This window comes from Corvus kubaryi, unplaced genomic scaffold (assembly GCF_017639235.1).
Source record: "Corvus kubaryi isolate FWS band 111438036 unplaced genomic scaffold, C.kubaryi_AGA036_p1.0 37302, whole genome shotgun sequence".
In the NCBI taxonomy this organism is placed as follows: domain Eukaryota; kingdom Metazoa; phylum Chordata; class Aves; order Passeriformes; family Corvidae; genus Corvus; species Corvus kubaryi.
The window spans coordinates 3,194,826-3,215,222 of record NW_024581095.1 but is presented as its reverse complement, the minus strand read 5'-3'; the positions used below and the strand labels follow the sequence as shown (position 1 = coordinate 3,215,222).

The 20,397-nt window shown below is 38.3% G+C and overlaps 1 long non-coding RNA gene across 1 annotated transcript in view; it reads right to left on the bottom strand.

Moving 5' to 3' along the window:
- Positions 1 to 9,669: 9,669 nt before the first annotated feature.
- The window catches only part of LOC121664642, a 42,673-nt gene continuing 31,945 nt past the window's right edge, over positions 9,670 to 20,397 (bottom strand). The window contains exons 2-3 of the long non-coding RNA XR_006016063.1: positions 13,692 to 13,793; positions 9,670 to 10,241 (exon numbers count right to left, since the gene is read on the bottom strand). This is a non-coding gene — a long non-coding RNA (uncharacterized LOC121664642). The remainder of the gene's footprint in view (positions 10,242 to 13,691; positions 13,794 to 20,397) is intronic.

The following is a 20,397-nucleotide window of genomic DNA, read 5'->3' as shown; positions in this document are numbered from 1 at the left end:
CTGCGATTCAGAAAGATGACAAGTCCTATTGTGTAAAACAAGAAACCATCTAGAAAGTGCATTTTCTCTGTATCTCTTTCTTCCTTAGAATATTAAAGGTATGCCAAGTGAATTTCCATTGAAAAGTACAAAGGAAAAGCAGCTTTCTGAAAAAGTGGCAGAGAGGAAGAAAAGTTCTTGTAAAAATTAACTGAAGCATGGAAATTTTAAGGATTCTCCCCTACTCATTTATCATCGTTCATTATACGTTGCGATACTTTACTGACTAAAATTTTCCAAATCTCTGCCCTAAAACTTTCCTCAGATTCCAATCTGTTCTCTTTTGTTGTTGCAAGATAACATTTTGACACTTAATATCAGCTGTAGGTGTCAGATATTCTCAGATTCTCAAGAGAGAACATGACATAGCTGCAGCTGGAAGAAATCTTTTCCATCCGAAAAGCATTTTGACAAACATGTGGAAGATATGATAGGATAAAATTTTATCTAGAATGTCTGGAAAGTTGCATTGCTGGTACATCACTGTTGTATTTTCTCTATAGAATAATGTCTTGTTACCTTTCTTTAGTGACTTACTGCCCAGCTCTTTAGTAGTTAAGCAGGATTACCTAATATATATATAATTGATAAATTTATTCTGTTGATATGAAAAAAACCCCCACCCAAATGTACCCCTCTCTGATTTTTCTGCTAATATTATCTCACTTAGGAAGGCTTTGGGAGTGGAATTGCTAATTTTGTAATTAGCTAAGGTAAATAATATCGGTGTTGACTACTCAGAAGTCTGAGACCTGGTTTACAATAGGGAAAAAAGGTAGAATACATTTATAATTACAGAATTTGAAGGTATGTGTAAACATAAACGTGCTCTTTTATATAAGCAGTAAACATATTTTTAATATAGCATTAGGGGAAAAATGACTGATTTGGTCACATAAAGAGAAATTCCCTACACTGGCTGTAAAAGGCAACATTTCAAACAGGAAGACTACACGTAACTGAAGTCTAGAGTGCTCTCTCCTTTAAGGGCTTAAGCATTCAGGAATATTTTTATATTTAGGATCTTGTTTTTCTGAGTGCTTTATTTTTCCTTTTGACGTACAGATGCAGTGATAGTGTCTGAAGTTTAACTTGAAGAGACTACCTACCCATTTTGGTAATATTTATATAAAGAAGAAAAAAAATTGATTGAATTATGAGCTACAGGTTTTTTTCAGATGTTGCGGCAATCCTATAGCTCCTTTGAATATGTGGGTCAAAGAAAGTGTAGAAATTTTTCGGTTGCACTTTCAAATTTTTTTGGGCTCTGGTAGAGATACAAAAGAGAGACTGATATCTTGGAAAAGCAGCCTCTAAGAAGTATGTTTAAGATGAGATAGCTTGTCTGACTTTATGTACTACACATAGTTGGGGATAACTATGTTTTCCATCTGAAGTCTGGCAATTAGCTCATGCTCAGCCTGATTTGCTTTTCTGTATAAAACTTAACAGCTACTAGGAAGTGGTAGAGTTCTTGTATTTCATCACTTTAAGAAATTTCGTAACACTGACCCATTAATGCATAATTTTATTCAAGAATCAAAATACTGGGATCCTTAAACTACTTATTTAAAATTTATATTTTGGAATAAACTAATAATAACCCCCCTGACACGCAGATCTATAGATGTTGTCAGTATATCTGGATACTTTAGTAAATTTTTGATAATTTTTTAGAGGAAATAGACATTAAAAATATTCTGATAGGTTTCTGTATTCTTCCAGAGCTTTGAAAACACTACACATACGATATGGATGTCTTATATTCATGTTCCTCAAGTGGCCACGAATCTCTGATCTTCTCTCCCTTATGGGAGGGACCCCCTGTCCATGTCCTAAATCTGTCTACTTGAGTGATAAGGGAAGAGAGGTTGCCAGTGAGGACTGAGGCAAAAAGTTGTTCAGTACCTCAGTTTTCTTATCTGTTGCCACCACTTTTCCAGGATTGTTTATCAGTGAGGGTATGATTTCTTTGACCTTCCTTTCCTGGCTGGCATACTTGTAGAAAGATATAAAATGAATTTACAAAGGAATAACTAAAGTGAGGCTCTTGGCCTGCACGTTTCTTTCAGGTGATGATAATCTGGGAAGAATGGTTCAATTTCCAGGGCTGAGGGTGATTTTTTAAGTGCTTAAAAAGAAAAAGACTAAAAACAGATACTGTGGGAGACAGGGGAGTAGAAACTCCTGCAATTAAAGGAGGCTTTGATTTACAACCCTGGAAGAGACTAGGTCTGGCTTAATTGACAGAGATTTATAGATTTTAAGTTAAAAGATTACAAGCTTGTGTTCCTATAATTATAAGTAAAATTGTACACTGGGTGTTTTGGTGAAGGGTTTTAAAATATAATAGTGTGATTTTATATAGTTTAAGTTAAGAATGTAGATGGTATAAGAGAGACAACTGTGTGTACGTGACATGAGAAGTTATTGGTCAAGACACGGCTGCATTGCAGTGAGAAGTGCCACAGGTGATAGGTCATAAATCCAAAACAGTGTGGTTTCAAGTGCCTATTGGATTAGAAAGTTATAAATTACAATGTAACTCTAAATCTTGTGACTAGTCGCCATTATTTGGAGGTATTGCAAAATCTCACGCCTCGACTGATGCTTTTGTTATTTTAAACAATAAATTCGTGTAATTGCATAGTCCCATCCCTTAAAGTTATTTCCTCCGACACGTGAATGTGCGGGAAATTTGACAAGATACATCTCCAAAACTACTTGCCTTAAACTGCAAAAATATTTGCTGTGCTAAATATACTGTTTTAACCGAGTTACTGGCAGAATTAGAGGTAAGGAAGTGTCAGACCTGATACTATGGAATTAAATGTGGCCAGGATTTTGCCCTAGGTATGTCTAATCTAAGAAATATTTTGGAAAGTTTCAAGCATAAATCAGGAGATGATTGTTGAGTTTGTTGGCCACTCCCGTTTTTAAAAGGTTCCACCAGAGGGAAAGGAGTCCAACTATTAAAATTCATAGATCTTTGATATACAATAAAAAAAGTCTGACCTCAGTGATAAAAAAGGAAGTAACTTTAAAAAAGTAAAATGAGTCTTAAATCCAGCTGGAATATTCAGTGCTAGGAGATTTATGTCTATCTGTTCGCTGGGTATTGCTAGATTTTTATTTCTATACAAAATTCACCATCTCTGGCTCCACAATTACAGATTTTAGTGAAAGAGAAAGTGCAATTAAAAAGAGAACAATTTAAAATTACATACCTAAAGCACACAATTTCTAGAATGTTTTTTAATTTCTCACTTTTAATTACATTGAACTTAGTCCTTGTATTAATCTCTAGAATTCACTGACCCAGGAATTGATGATATTCAAAACCTGATAACCTGATAGAAAGGTAGGACATATTTCCTATATTTAAAAGAAAATCCAGAGCTGTACTAAGTTTATGATAATTGAATTCTGATGCAATTCTTTACCTACTGCAGGCAAATGGGAACATAGTATTGAGGAGTTCTTCCTGTCTGCATATAAAAGAGTTCCTGCAACCTGTTTAAAGATTCTGGTCTAGTCAATTCTAGCCAATCAATGAGTGCTTGAAGGTTTTTTCCTAGATTCATGTAACAGGATCTATTAGATAGCCTAACTCTGCTTTCTTTCAGTGTCTCTATTTTCAGGAGGGGATTGTTGTTTTTTTTCCAGTTTAAAAACAAGTCAATTTATTTTGATGGGAAACCTGTTGCTTTTTGTGTATTAAAATAGTTCAATTATACTTGAAAAGAAAAGAAGTCAGTTACTTTCTGCACTGCTTCCATTTTATATGCTAAAATGTATCTACATTAGATTTATGCTGCAGTGAAATATAAAAACAAGTGGACCAAAAGTAACTTAATTGACTCAGAAAGCAATAACAGTTTTGCTACTGCAGTTTGGTGCACAGCAGGGACTAATTTAACCTATTACCTGCAGCTAAAGTAATCTGCACTGAACTCCAAAGCTGACAATCAGAGAGATGGTACTGTAATTACATACCCTGTGTTAATTTAAACTCTTTACAGAATTTGTTACAGAAAGAGTGACAGATTTTGAGAATATTCACTAATGAGTTTGTATATTGAAAAATGAAATGTTTTCACAGAAGTGAAAGATGAAATGTTTTCATATGTTTTCAATAAAAAAATTTGGGGCATGAAGCAGAATTAGAAGACCTTTCTCTCTAGTCTGTGCCATTTAGAATGAGCTGGAACATCTGGCTAGTTATTGAAATACTTGTGAAAAGCAGCTGTCCATAACAGGAAGAACAAACAACTTCAAGAATGTTTTAGTTTAAAAAGGTATGCAGATAATAAAAGTCTATATTCTCTTAGGATCTATGTAAATTAAAAAAAAAAATTGCAAATTTCATGTCCTGGTCATGGTAATAATGATAGATTTCATGGGTTATCATGTTGAAAGAAAAAAAAAAGCTTATATAAAGCATATAAAAAAAGCATATCTGTGTTGATTAGCAAATTTTTAGCAAAGATTATACATGTTTTCTGAAGAATAAAAGTGAATACAAATTAACATGTCTTCCAATCTGTGTTTTACTAATTCTTCACATCACTGCAACATCAATTATAGTTGTCATGCAATTGCACTTGACTACATACAGTAAAACAGGCTCTCAACTGGTGCACATCTGTTGACTTCACGGGAATTGCTGTGTTATGTCTCAGCAAAAGATATTCTGCAGATTGTTTATCTCAGGAATCAATGCCAAGTTTTAAAATCAAAAAGAAACAAATGTTAACTCAGTCATTTGCTTTTTTATCTATTTGTCAGGATGTCAGGATGATTCTCAAATACCTGTTCATATCTCTTAAGTTAGAAAGTAATTGTGCTTTTCTGAAATACAAGAAAGTTCTCTGAAATAATTTATCAACATAATTTTCAAGAGAACACTTTGTTTAACTCCCATTTCATGCTTAGAAAGGCTGCAGAAAAAAAAAGATTTTATGCTAAAATTTTTGCTTTCCAAGTCTCTTTATCAGAATAATTAAAATAATAGTGCGATCATTTTCATTTTATAGTTTTTCATCCTGGAGGACCTTCAAGAATATCTCATTTTTTGGTAGTAGTAAATCAAACAACAAAAAAGTGAAGAGAATTATTTTAGCAATAATAGTTCATTATCTTCAAATAATATAATTTTCTTAATCTTGTCCTCAGAGATGTAGCTGAAAAATAGAAATAGAAAGTAATTAGTGTCCCAAATCGGTGAGATTTTAGAAATGTCAGTTGAATCAATTTGTTTTATGCAGTACAATATAACTCTTGGTCTTTCTGTATGCTACTGACAACACAAAGACAGAGATCACAAGTTCTTGACCCATTAACAGTTGTGTCATCTCTACTGCTGGACACAAAGCATTGGTCAAAAATTCGTGGTCACAAAACAGGTTGGTTGCTTCGCCTCACATCTGCATGCCTTAATTAGGATCTTCAGATACACAGTTACCACAGTAGACTGGGAGGAGGAAGAAAGAACCTTACTAGGCTACTGGATAATTGCCTAATTGTAATAGAGAGCTATACTGGTGAAGCTATTGCTTTTGAAAATCAGTGAGAATGACAAAATAGCCAAGGCAATCTCAAGTGCTTTTTCAGTCCTCTGTATTTGAAAGTGTGTTAAGATCTGTCTGGCTTATGTTTCTGGTTTGGTCCAAACTGTTTTTTCCCAAAGGAAGTAAATGTCTGTGTACAAATTTCTGGAAAACATTATGCCCGTAACACACAGCTTCCTATTTTTATGCATTTCTGCTTATCATTCCAAAGTTTTCATACCATTTTCCTCTGTAAAATGTAAGGTTAGACAAATTGGAGCTATTGGTGACAGTTCTGGTTATAAATATTCTCTTCCTCCCTGTCTTTGCTTTTAAAGATTGCTCTATTCCAGACAGAAGCTGGATGAAATTCATTGCCCCTTCAGAGACTGATCCTTCTGCAGAATGTCTTCACTTTTGGAAAAGAATGATATCTTTTTGCATAAGTCAGGAGACAAGTATACATGTGTCTCTTCTCACCCCTTATGTATGATCATGAACTTTTCAATGACTCTTTTTTTGTCACCTTTATTTCTGGGGTGATGTTTCCTCCTTTTCACATGTAGCTCTCCTTACTCTGTTTTCACAATCAATGAAGAAGTCAAATAGAAAAAAATTGTCCTCAGTTCCCTAGGCAAAGGAAAATGTCATCTCTGTTGTGAGTTCTTCCTCCAGCAGGAAGTAAAAATCCCAAGTTCTGATGGGGGAATATTAAAAGATTCAGTTTCAGGCCAGGTGATTTTCCAGGACTTTTCTGAATATGTCTTTGGCACCTATGTTTTCTCACCTAGAGGAATTTTAGTCCAGCTTAACATCACTGGCCTCCTTGAGTTGTTCCTTATTCACAAAGATGCAAGATAGGCCCGTGTGGTCCACAACAATTTATCCATAATTTTTTTCCTGTTTCTTTTATAAACTATTTTTAACATGAAGCATAAGTGCTGCAAACCCCAAAGTTTTATTTATGAACCTGACTAGCATAGACAGCTCAGAGTTCTTTGGAAATGAAAATTATTTCTAATTATTTCAATGAAGTAATGAAAATTATTTCAAATTCACATTAGAATGTTTTTAGAACAAAAAGGAAAAACAAAATCCCCAGGAAGGATTTCCTGCTTTTTCTCAACAGATTTACTTCTTCAATTCTTTCCCTTTCAATTCAGTCTCAAACCTGCAAGCGGTCCATCACATAAATTCTTAGTTTTCTGTTTAAATATACAAATATACAAGCATTTGGTTTAGTTGCATGACCTTTGCAATATTTTAATGTTGCAAAAGATACAGTATAAGGACATTAAATTACTGCTGTTGCAATATTGCGTTTTTCTCCTTTGTCTTCAGCCACATTTTAATCTCTTAATTTGATTAATTGATGAGATGACAAGTGGACAAAGCAATGTGAGTTATCCTATGGATCCCTTTAGTACTGCGCCTGGCTCTGCCTTGACAAGGAGGGAAGGAAAAAAGCATGAAGGGAAAGTTAAACACATCTTGTGCTAATGTAATGATGAACAACAGTGATACAGTTCCACTGTGGCACTTCTGGCAGGGGATAACAGTACTAAGTAATGAAACAGAGAATGACATGAACAAGCAAGCATATAATGAAAGGAGCATGTGAAGAAGATAAGGGAAACGATCCCATAAATTCAAAATTAAGTTCCTTCTTAAATTCCTGTAAAGGGAGAGCCCCATGATGAATACCTGGCAGGGCATTAGCTTTTGCTATTCTCTTTTATCAAAACCTCTAAGGAGAGAGAAATTCACTCCTTTATGTTTTGAGGATTGATTCCAAGACTTTACATTTATTCATTTATTTGTTTTCCAAGTCAGATCTTTCATGATACTCTTATACAGTAGCATAAGCTGCAGGAGGGAATTCTGGCTGTTCAGTTTATTTTCTTTTCACAGCATTAATAAACAGTGCATTGAAGAACAGGACAGCTTCTTTTCTGCAGTCCAGATTCTTGCTGCTGTTGAGTGTAAATTGGCAGAAAGGCTGCCTGCATTTGCTGGAAAAAATAAACAAAGCTGATAGCATGTTCCAGATCTGCAGCCTCATATTTGTTTAGAATTTGTTCAACTATAACTTTCAATGGGTACTTGAGTATCAGAGCTATTTATACAGGGATTTTCGTTGAAAAGGTATGAATTCTGCAGTTCACCATTTGCTTCATTTGTAGAGCTGCTTCAGTCCAAATCATTTCATAGAGATGTCTGTTCCTCCTGCCCCCCTGCCCCAATTCCTCTGTGAGATGTAATGTATGCTTGCAGAGGTAAACATTTCACATTCTATCAGCAAAGCCCTTTATTCCATATTTGTATAGGAGACACAGAGCAGGGCCTTGTTAAGATGATTATCTGAGATCTACAGAATTTGCTTCGGGGGGTGAGATAAACTAACAAAAGGGGAATTTTAGAAAATGCACTTGCACAACTCTTCATATCTCATCTGAGAGACATACAACGCAGAAATGATAATCCTTTGAACATAGATCAATTTTCTCTCTCTCTCTTCTGTGAAGGGCCCCTCAGCTGTAGAAGCAATGATGCTTTGTAGCTCTGTGTTCTGTGTTAATGGTGGGGAACAGAATAATTTGGGACAGAGCAGAATAAAGCTAAAAGAGTCAGTGTTGGGGGGTTGGTTGATTTTTGGGGGGCAGGGGGGCTATTTGTTGTTGCTGCTGGTTTTTGTTTGGGGTTTTTTTTACCCCTTATAGGAGCAGGGGCTGAGGTAGGAGCAATTGGAAGGGGAGAAAGGATTATTCAGTTGGTCTCATTACTGTTTTGTCTGTCACCACCAGGCAAAACACCAGTTTGCACGTTGTCCTTGTAGTGGGTTGGGTTCGTAACCGGGCAGAAACACCAATTTAGTGTAGTGGTTTGGTCCAAAATACTCATTACTGTTTATCTTCTGTGAGATAAGAATTAGGAGAAACACAAAGCAGGCACCAATCTTGAAAGAATATAAAGAACTTTATTAACAGACCTAAAAGAGGAAAAAAAAGTTACTCCACCTTCAGAACTCTCCTCCTCCCCCCACCTTCCTCCCTTCTCCCACTGACAATGGGAAAAGACAACCCTTGAGATGTTCAGTCTGTTTACCACTTCCATAATAACCGTGTTCAGTCCATTTAGAAAGAGAAGTCTCTTCTTGCTCGTGCTATGAAAACATTATCACAACGAGACAGCCGCCCACTTCCAAATATTGTTCAGTCCGTTTAGGAAGAGGAGTCTCTCTGCCTGCGTGTGAGTCCCTTCCCCAGACTTGCAGCTTTTCCCACAACTGCTTTCGAGGGTCCACTCTTGAAGTTTTTTGGGGTACAATTTTAAGATTGAGCCGTTCAGAAACAAAAACAGAGGCCCTTCTCCTTCCCTGGGAGCAAAGGGTCTTCCTCATCTTCATCATTAAGACTATCTCTGGGAGCGTCTCTAGGAACTGATGTTTTCTCCTTTCCCATTTGGAGCAAAAGTCCTCATCTGGTCCATCTCTCCCTTTCCAAACTTCTCATGAAATTACAGCTGCGTCAGCATCTGCCTATCTCAGCACAGGTGCTTTTGCTCACGAGTTGAACACTCCACCCCCCATATCTTCATGAAATTACAACGGGATACTCTGATATATCATAGCTTCACAACAGAATTTCAGCTTTAAGCATCTCCTCTCTCTCTTCCCTCAGGTTGTCAGCTCTTCACAGCAATAAAAGGGTTAATCTCACCTCGGCATTGCAGCTGTGTGGCTATCGCTGTTGGTCACCTGGCCTCTGCCGGACAGTGGTGCTGCTTTGCTGAAATCTTGGCTGCAGTGGAGGGGGGGTTTCCGAGCTGCTCTGGCTGCCCACAGCCCTGCTGGGGGGGTTCATCCTGGAGCTGTGGCCCGGCCCGGCCTGGCCCGAGCAGGGCCTGGGCCGGGCCCATTGAGCCCTGCTTGGGTCCCACAGCCACCTGTCCCAGCGCCGGGAACAAGAGAGAGCCTGGGGGGGAGTTTGTCTTCTTAAGTGCGGATCACAGAGGCGGTCACAACTTTTAAGTGGCTTAAAGAATTGTCCATATTCAAACTGGCCAGCTGATAGGTTCTATCAGGTCCCAGAGGAAGCTGCCAGCACCCCTTAGCAAGGACATCCCTTCCGGGACTGTGCTTGCTAACCTATGACAACACTGTATTCAAACATTTTACCATCTGTTCATTCTACATGTACCTGAATAACTGCTTGCTTTCAGATTCCCATTGGTTTGTGCCTTGTACAATATATGGGGCTCCCAGAAGTAACTAGACGGGTCCTTGAGTATATAGAACATTCGCAAAAATGCCAGTATTACCAACCTCTCTCTTTATGTAGTCCTGATGTTAGCAGAATATCCATTATTTGTTTAAGGCTGTTTTCAAAAGTATCTGTGAAAAGTGTGAAAGCGAACTCCTCTAGATACTACTTTCCACAGTTAACTTATTTGAGAACACTTATCCTGGAGATTTTCAACTGTGTGACTGTTCAAACAAACTCACGCATTAGGATATTTTGCCTGGGTATTGAACCTGCAGAAACAGAATTCTTGAATTGCTCCAATCTCCCTGTTTTTCACTCCTGGGAGGTTGCTTTCATTGTGCCTTCATTCACCATCAGTAAAATGTGGGTAGTAGTGTTTCTCCACTTTCTACAAGCAAGATGAAGGAAAAACATTCAGTAACAAATTAATAATAAAAAGACTAATTATAGTAAAGCAGATTTTTTTCCCATAGACAACATATTTTCACTAACTGGTCTGTATCAAACATACCGGCACAGGAAAGTTGTCAGTCTACCTAAAGTAATTTAGGAAATCAGAATAATTTTGGATCCTATTTCTCTTGTGAAATGTAGAATCTACGTTCATATACATGAATGTCACATGTGGTGCTGGGCTGCAGATTTGCAACTGGCCATGCAAACAAGAAGACACTGTAGGATGAAAAATATAGAATCACAACAGTAAGTTTTGCTTCAAGCACGAGGGGTCCTATTCATACTGGGATGCCCCAAATGTGACTTTACACAGGGTTCTTAATTCAAATGTTCAGATACAATGTGATTTGACTAAGCCCTAGCACCCATATTGCTCATTACTAACCATAGTAGAAGTTTGCAAAGCAATGGTACTTTTGCACCATTGCAAGTTCTTGCAGCTTGTCTATTTATCCAGATGTCCCTGGGATCAGTCTTGAAGTAGTGATGTATCTATGATGCCAGATCCTTCTGGTAGGATATTAGATGGGCAAGGATGCTGGTGTTACCTCAGTTGTAGAGGGGTATCCTTTGTCCTTCATGGACAGCTCTAATCTTCCAAGAAGCAAAGTCCTTATTTCTAGGGCCAGGCTGCCTTTTACTTTGTTTTGCTTAAGCATGAAGAATACAAATCGAATTTTACAATCCTGTAAAATTTGACTAACTCATTACATTACTGCATCTAATGTGAACTAATATATGTATTAACAAAGTTAGTAAGTTTTTATAATATAAAGAGTGTTTGGGGGTATTAGGGAAGAGAAATTTAATAATGCTCTACAAAATACTTCTCTAATGAAAAAGCGGGAATTTACCTGGGTAATTGACATCTTTTTGCTTGAGATTGTCCTTCACTTGTCACAGCTACTGCTACTGTTTTTTTACCTGAAGAATATTTTTGCACCTTCCCCAAAAAACCCTGGAAAAGTCTGCATTCCTCATTTCTGCTTGGCTTTGTACAAAATTAGAGTCATTTATACTAATATTTAATTCAAAACTCAAGTACAAAATGGTGATGGATAGAGCTTATACAAAACGTATCATGAGATGATTTACACAAGCAGAAAATCTGTTAGAACACAGGGTAAAGTTTGCATCTTTTGACATCAAAGTCTTGTTTGTGCCAGAATAAGCATTACAGGAAATCAGCATCCAGCCCTTTCTGGATGAAGAACTTCAACAATGGGATTGCTGCATAGCCACAAGGTGAGGGGAAGTAATACAAAGTGCCTGAGCTAGGACTAAGTAGAATTACAGAATTGGTTAAATTAGACTCAAAAACCTAGCTAGTGTCTGAAGTCTGGAAACACATGGAAACCATGGATAACTATCCTTTTGAGCCTCCTGAACAATTAATACCATGTTGGAATGCTAAATCTACATAAAGGATACTTCCTAAATGAGGTAATATATTGAAAAGCATCCCTATGAGATCTGTCCTGCATGGCTATCTGTAGCACAAGGTCCATGTAAGTGTGTTGTTAAATATTTAAGTGTAGGGTGCCTTTTAATGGCCTCTTTAAAGACAGCAAAAGAGAGGTTATGGAGAGCAGTTGTACATTGAAAGCCATAGGGTCTTTCTTCCTGAAAATACTTGAGATGATGAAAACGCTTTAAAAATACACAAGCAAGGGTTAGAAAAACTTTCAGTCCTAAAGTCACATTCCCACCCTTGTCATGCAGTGAGATATCAGTTCACTGAACATAGAATTTAAGGCAGTGCATAAAGACATCACAGTAAAGTGCGCTTGGTTCAGTCCCAGGATTATTCTGCAGGCTCTCACCATGTGTTTTCTTCTGGAAAATGTATTTAGATGTCTTTTCTGAATGTCATTAATTGTAACCAGGCATATGCATAGGAGGCATATTCTGACATGACAGCTAAGGATTGAAAAGTAAACGACTTGTGATGGTGATCTCAAAATGATTGGGTAGTTGGTTTTATGCTGAAACCATGTGACACAGACAGCTCTCGATAACCAGATTCAGGTGGGAGAGTGTTTCTTGGGGTTATTTAATTTATACAGCTTTTTGTATAATGGACTAGATTTTGCAGCTTGATGGATATAAAAGATGCCTTCATTCATGTAGTTAGGATAAAGACCATAAAATTGCTACTTGGCTAGACCTGAGGACGTGAAAAAAATGCTTAAACTGCTGTGCTCTTTACAACACAAAGTATGGAATCTATGTGATGTAAACCTTTTCTAGACTTGATGGGTATATTTTTCACAGTGACCCTATTCATTTAGACATCTTGCCAGTAATTTGAAAGGACAGACAACAATATTACGTATATATATACATTATATATATATATATATACACACACATGTATATGTATGTATATATGAAACTATTGAAAGCAGCTGCCTACCAAAAAGCTTGCAAAAGGCAACCATTTTAAATTCACAGTTTAAGAAATAATTGAATGCAGTGGGAAGATTTCTTTTTATGGAAATAAAAGAAAGGCTCAAGGCAGTTACAATTTTAAAGAATAAGGAAATAATCTAAGTTGAAAAGCAGCAGTACATTGCATACATATCAGGTCTAGATAGAGGTAATCTCAGAAGTAACACGTAATTTGTAACACACAAATGTTCAAGCTGAAAAGATTCTTTAAAATTTATTTTTACATTTTTTTAAATTTTATTTTTATTTTATTTTATTTTATTTATTATTATTAAATTTTCTACATTGTTGAATACTTCGCAGCATTTGCAGAACATTGATTTTCTGCATCTATGGGTAATCTGTCTCAAGAGAAACTTTAAAATAGGATATTTGCTTGGTCAGGAGCTCTTTATTAATTCCATTGTTTCTCCAAAATCTCATAGGTGGTTAGAACTATTTTAAGTATTTTAACTTCTGGTACAACCAACACAGGTAACAAAACTGACAATTTCACCAAAGAGTTTGCCCTTCAGACCATATCACTGTCATTACCTGTATAGTATTTTGTGTGTTCAAAGGAAGGACAGATGGTTAAGTGCAGGGTTCCCTAGCCTTCCTTTGGCTGCACTTATGATGCATGGGAATTTATGATGTACCACAGCAATGTCAGACAGAAGCATAAAAAAAAAAGTATTTCTGTACCACAAAATATAGAGCTCTAGATTTTATTAATAGCTTTTCACCTATGTGAAAACTTTTGCAACTTTTTGCAACACAGTTATGTGTGTGTGTGTGTGTCTGTGTGAGTGTGGAATGGACCAGTCTGAATTGCCTCGGTTTCTGCTATTTAAAATAGGGATTGTCCTTTAAAATGCATTGAGAGTTTAGATCTGTTAGTGACTGGGAAGTTATGAAAGTATGTAAAAGAAAGACTGAACTGTTTTTTTACCTTTTTGAAAGAAAGTTGCAAATGCAAATCCAATAGTTCCACAGTTAGTTGGTGTTGCCAGCCGGGCGCTGTGGCTTTGTGGTGCTGGACCGTGGGGTGCCGCTGTTGGGGAAGATGAAACAGGAAAGCCTTATAAATATGATTGCCTGACAAAAGATTTTGGGAATATGAAAACTATAAGCGACATCGAAATGAAGGCCACCTTTGAGATACCAAGTCTTAGTTACTGAACAACTGGAAAACAATGGTATGGCCGACTGAAGGTAATCCCCTCTTGATTGAACAATACCCTCTGCTTGCAGACAGGTCCAAGGGTCAGAGCAGACCCTACTAGCTCAGCAGAAGGGGTCCAAAGAGTAGTTTTTAGGAGTTAAGATGTAACACTCTATGGTAATATAACAATTCTTATAGGCTGTATGTAAATGCTATAGGATTTGTATCTTGTATTAGATTGGCTAGTGAAAATTAGAATATTCAGTACAGAAGATGATTTATTGTATTGTAATGAGAACTTCTGTACCACTCTACTTACTCCCTTACCCGCTTACTCTCTTACTTACCTCCTCTTCGCTCACTCTTACTCCACTCTTACCTACTTGCTCTTACTTTCACACTCTTGCTGTCCTGGGCCTGCTCCGAGCTGCGGCTGGCAGCTCTAAGCAGTGCCCCTGTACCCACGCCCTTTGCAATAAATCGCATGTTCCAAGATCTGACTTCAGAGATCTCTCGTCTCCGTCCGTCCCGACCGTCCGACCCACCCAAGCTCCTACATGCCACAACCTTCCTAAAAGCGTCTTCAAAGCAAAGCCACTCGGCAGGACCACCATACACTCACACACGTGTACAGGCACGCACACATGGATAGCTCCTTAAAATGGGTCAACAGCAAAGAGATAGGAAAGGGTCTCTGTATAGAGTTCCACAGGAGCGATTTATTGCAGCCACACTCGTGGAGGGCTCCAAGGACAAAGACCAAGAACAATGGAAGGTCCAGGTTTAAGTAGGGGAGCAGATCAAGCATCAGGGACGTCTGAGGGCACAGGGGCGGTACACAGGCGGGACTAGGGAATGGAAACCAATGGGGAAGCTCTGGGGGAGTGGTGAGGGGCAAGGGCCAATGGGGGAACCTGGAGTGAGAACTTTCTAGGACATGGGACATATGGGGTGGGAAGGCCAACGGCCAGCAAGGGAAGCAGAACTGGGATACATTAACAAAGCAAAAGCAAAGCGTCCCAGGGGAAGCCTCTTCTGTTCACCATAACCTGGGGACGACACTCTGGTCTTAGGGACTGTCCCACCAGCAGACTCTCTTTGTCCTTTGTACCACTGGCTCACCGGCCACCACAAGTTGGAATCACATAAGTAGGGCTGAAAACATCCATAAGAGATCATTTTGGATACACTCGTATGCATAACATTTTGCATTACTTTATTGATTTGATACTGAATGAGTTTGCAGAAGATAAAGCTTTTTGACACTCTAGGGTCTCTGGGTGCTCTTTTACAACTTGGTCAGGGCCAGTTGACTGTGTTTTGATTGCATAAATACTGTGTCCAGAATGTACGCCACCACTTTCCACTGGAATTTTCCGATGAGAAATGTAGGAGCCCCTAATGGGCGAAAGATTGGCAAATGCTGGCAATGTTTGATGCGTAGAAATCACTATGATCAAGAACATTGTTGGCATGATGAAGAGAACCTGAAATCATTCAGAGCTAATTCAGAGAGAAAGTCACTACTGAATGCTCCCAAGCTGATATACCCAGTAGCCTATACTAGTGGCAAATAAAAGAAGTGAGTTCAGAAAGAGAGCCAGTATAAAACACCACTTTTAATTTCCAAATTACCTCCTCCCAAAGAAGGGAAGATTAAAAGAGACGTAAAAAAGAAGAGCACTGAAAATCTGATCAGTGAGAAGTGCAAGGTTTTGCTGCTCCCTTATTTTTTTTTTTTAGTGTGTGGTTGGAGTACTGCAATTAACAATGGCTTGGGCTCAGAAAGAGAGGCAGATATATCAACATGAGCCTGGGGCAGACAGAGATGAAGTAAGCTTTAAGCACAGGTCTTCAAAGGTGAAAAGCTAATGAATTAAAAACTGCTGCTCTTTCTGTCTTCCTGCACTGACTTGTTAATTACAGAGTTATGCATGACCTATACTTCAAGTGAAGCATGCAGAAGGAAAGTGAGTTGGTAAAGTAGGTGACAACAGTTAAAAATGCCACTAAAAATAACCAAGTCCTTTTACAATATATTATTTTCAAGTGCCTTGGGACATCATGATATATGAAAATTGCTGTGCTAATTGAAATTGCTATCTCTTCTCATAATAATTGACTTTATGAATCCCTTTTCTCCCAACTGGTAGAAAATGAAAGAGAGAAGGCAGCAGCCTCCCACTTTTTGCAGAACAAAAACCGGGAAAGATTTTGAGAGGATTCTCTGCGAATATTGTAGGAGAACATGAAATTTTGAAGAATTTATAAGCTGCATACACCTACATAATGTAGATTATTAAGATTATTTTTGATGCATAAGAATTCAAATAGGAAGAGTGGCTAAGTACAGCTCTAATGATAGAAGGGCATAATATCTGTTAGGGCATGTTTTGGGACATGTTAAGATCCTATTGTTGAGAGATGCCTCTGCCCAAATTAAGGTGCAAACAAGATCATATGCCGAAGCCAGAAATAAGTTATTTAATAGTAAATGTGAGGTAGAGAGATAGAAAGAAAAAGATAAAAGCAAAGGGTGAAGAGTGGAAGAGGGGAGAGAGTCAGATGAAGCAGAAGAGAGTCATCGCCCATAGATACAGCAGCATCCTGTTGCTCCCTCTCCAGCCTAGGCTTCTCAACAGTGGGGATCCTCAAGTCATTGAAAATTGTTCATTATTTATCTATTTTAGCAAACAAAGAAATTAATGCTTGTTTTTTACACTGTTCTCTTATTCTGTTAGTTAAATGATTCCCTCACCTCTAATGCTACTTAGTCCCATATTCAGTCTTTTTCTTGAGTTGGTGTTTTTTTGTCAGTGGTTGTAATCTCCCTTCGCCTGAATTACCTTTCACCCAGTCCAAGCTGATTTCAGCAAAGTTGCTGAGTTTGCTTTCCTCATGGCACATAAATCCTGTCACTATCAGTGATAAATTCTCCCTCAGCTTTGCTTTCCTCCACCTATGCCTGAGATAATGGACAACTGACCTTTATCTCAAGTTCCTGTCTTGGTGGTTTAACTTACAGTCCAAGTTTCAGTTAACCACAGAGGCATATTCAGGGTGGGGGGTTTTGGTGATTCCAGATGCCATCTGTCCTATAACTTGAGAGGATCTTTGTCTGACCAGTAACATGTGTGTGAGCAGTTCCTTTACAGTCTACCACAGTGGTAATTTTTGCCTGGATGTGCACCCAGGATGTGCTAACCAAACCTTGCTTCCACCAGACTTGGAGTTAGAGGCAGCCTGTCCACTCCGTGCTTATCTCATGGCAAAATCCTTCTGTGGCCAAACCAGTGTTAGATAAAGGCAGCTGTGCTCTTTAAGACTTTACAGGATAGTAATTTTCAAGGTGTTTTCTTTCTGAGGTTGAGTGTGGTTGATGTTTCTTACGAGAAAATCTTCTGTGCTAGGTTCTGGGAAGGAGCAATAAAAATCAAAAAGGCCTGTGACTTAATTTGTAACCAGAGATGGAATTGGGACAGAGACATTACCCCTACTTATGTTATAAATGTGTTAGTGGTTTGAGAAACAGACATGGGAGGAAGTTACATGGAAATATGCCTAGTGATGCCTTTTCCTGGTCTTAAAATCAAGAGTCATACACAGTTAGAAGGGGAAAAGGGATTTTTCCTTGGTATTTATTTTAAGGATCCTTAGGTACACACGTCCAGGTCATATGCATTGAAATGCACCCTGCGAAAATGTACACCCCAAAAAATCGGGTATAACATTATAGATTTTACTAATTAGCATATCTATCAAAGATTCCCCAGTGAGAGGTTCGACTGAGCCCCCCTCCCCAAGGAACCTTCCCCTGGATGGTTCTATCTTAGTTTACAGAATGTGTTCTGGAGAGCACCTTGGGGTCTGGGGCACACTGGTCCCTAACTACAAAGCTTCTAAAATGTTTAGTCTCTCAGCTTGACAAACAAGTCCAAGAATGTAGGGAAAAAGCACTAAGAATACAAAAGTTGTAAAAAATGTGTAATAGGGGTATAAAATAAAAGGCAAAAAATCTTCATGGCATCACTAGGATGGACAGTTTATTACAAGATGTTTTTGAAAGGCTGTAAGATGAGCTTGTTGACATTTACTAATTTTTTAAAACAACACCCACAACTAATTTCTTCATTTTATCTCCATCAGTTTTCTTTCCCCCTCCCCTCCGCCCCATTTCCTTTTGTCTTCTTTTTTCTCAGCCACTAAAACTTGCCAATTCAAATATTGTGGTCAGAGCTTGTTTGCTTGAAGAAAGGATCATATGTGCAAATATTTGCATGCTTTCTTTTAGATATTTCAGTGACAAAACTGGTAATAAAATCAACTCTCCATAACACTAAACTAATTCTATTTGAACTGAATAATGAAAGCTTCTAACTTCCTCTACAAACCTTATTTTTCTACATGTGAACATGTAAAACATCATGGCACATCCTGGCACAAGTGTAGGTATTTGTCTGTAGACAAGAAGCAGTATTTGTAAGACATAAAACGTGAAGAAAGGGTCTAATATATATGTATATATATATATATGTATATATATATGTATATATATATATTTATGTATAAATTTAAGTTATGTTGTGCTAACGTATTTTTGTGATAGGTAAAGCTTTAACAGTAGGTTAAGTGCTCATTTCACATGAAATGGCATGGACTTTTGTGATTGTCATATTGGTTTCTGCACACATGTATTTAAAATAAATCGCATGGTTTAAACTTTAATTTCTAATTTATTTTTGTGAGAGTTTTCAAGTAGCCATTACTTGATCTTTAGAAAACTAACGTACATTTGTTAGTAATTCTCTGTCCAATTCCCAGTTCTAAAAAAGTTATCTGAATATATGACAAAATATTATTTAAAAACATTTCAGGATGTCATGGCTTAGCATAGCTACGGAAGTGATTTTCTTGCAAAGAGGTGCTTACAGCTTCCTCTATGACCTGACAGAACCTATCAACTGGGTAGTTTGAATCTTGGCAACTTTCTAAGCCACTTAAGGAGCTTGACACGCCTCTGTGATCCACATTTAAGAATGAGCAAACCCCGGGAAAGCTCTCTCTTGCATCTGGCCTTGGGACAGGTAACTGGGGGGGAGCCCATGTGGCCCAGTGGGGCTGGGCCAGGCCCTGCTCAGCCTGGGCCGGGCCAGGACACAGCCATCCTGGAGCCGTGTGGACCTCTTCCATCTGCACCCCGCCCGGCCCAGCACTGTTACATGCAGATGGCACGGCTCCACACCCTCCCCTCCAGTGCGGCCAAAGATTCAGCTGAAGCTGCCCTGCTGCCTGGCAAAGATCATGTGGCCAACAGAGAGAAGCGAATTCCAGCTGCAGGGCCGGGTGAGATTAACCCTTTTAGTGCTGTAAGTTTGCTCCAGAACAGATGAATCCTGCTGACATCAATCCTCTTCCGAGTCTGAGGAAGAAGGAAGGTGAAGAAAACACCAGAGAGACACCAAAGTCAGTAAAGAAGAAAGAGATGAAAAAAAACTGAGGAAGGAAAAAGAGGAGATGCTTCACGCCTACAAGCTGAAATTCTGTTGTAAAGCTATGGTGGTGATGGACTATGATATATGAGAGTACCCATTGTAATTTCTTGAAAGCATGGGGGGGTGGAGCATTCAAACTGTACTTGTGAGCAAAAGCACCTGTGCTGAAATAAGCAAATGCTGAAGCAGCTGTAATTTGATGAGAAGTTTGAACAGGGAGAGATGGAAGTGATGAGGACTCTTGCTCCAAATTGGAAGGAGAAGACCTCTGATCCTAGAGATGAAGATGCTCCCAGAGATAGGTGAAGAGAACCTTTGCTTCTGAACAGCTCATCCTTAAAATGGTACCCCAGTAGCCCAAGACTGGACCCTCGAAAGCAGTTGTGGGGAACGCTGTAAGTTGGGGGAAGGGACTTTCACATGCAAGCAGAGAACCAGCCTGGGCAGCTGTCTAGCTCTGGTACTGAAGCCATGAGAGAACTTCTTGTGGAGATGTCTCCATAGCATGAGCAAGAGAGACTCCTCTCCCTAAGTGAACTGAAAAAGGTTATTATAGAAGTGGTAAACAGACTGAAAATCTCAAGGGTTGTCAGTGGGAGAAGAGAGAAAGGTGGGGGGAGAAGAAGTGTTCTGAAGGTTTGGACTGAATATTTTTTCCTTTCTTTTAAGTCTGTTAATAAAGTTCTTTATATTCTTTTAAGTTTTGTGCCTGCTTTGCTTTCTCCTAATTCTTATCTCACGGAAGGTAAATAAGTAAGTAATGAGTATTTTGGACCAAAACCGCTACACGGGAGTTTTTGAAAACCTAGTTTAGATTCTGGACAGCCATTCACCAGCTTTATGGTTCAGATACCTTCATTCATCAGAAAGAATGATGAGCCATTTACTAATTCATCTGGCAATATATTAGCAATTGCCTGGGTTGGTAATTAAATAAAGATAATAATAAAACATGATAATGTATTATCAGAGAAAGAGTTCCATAGGTGTGAAGAAAATAA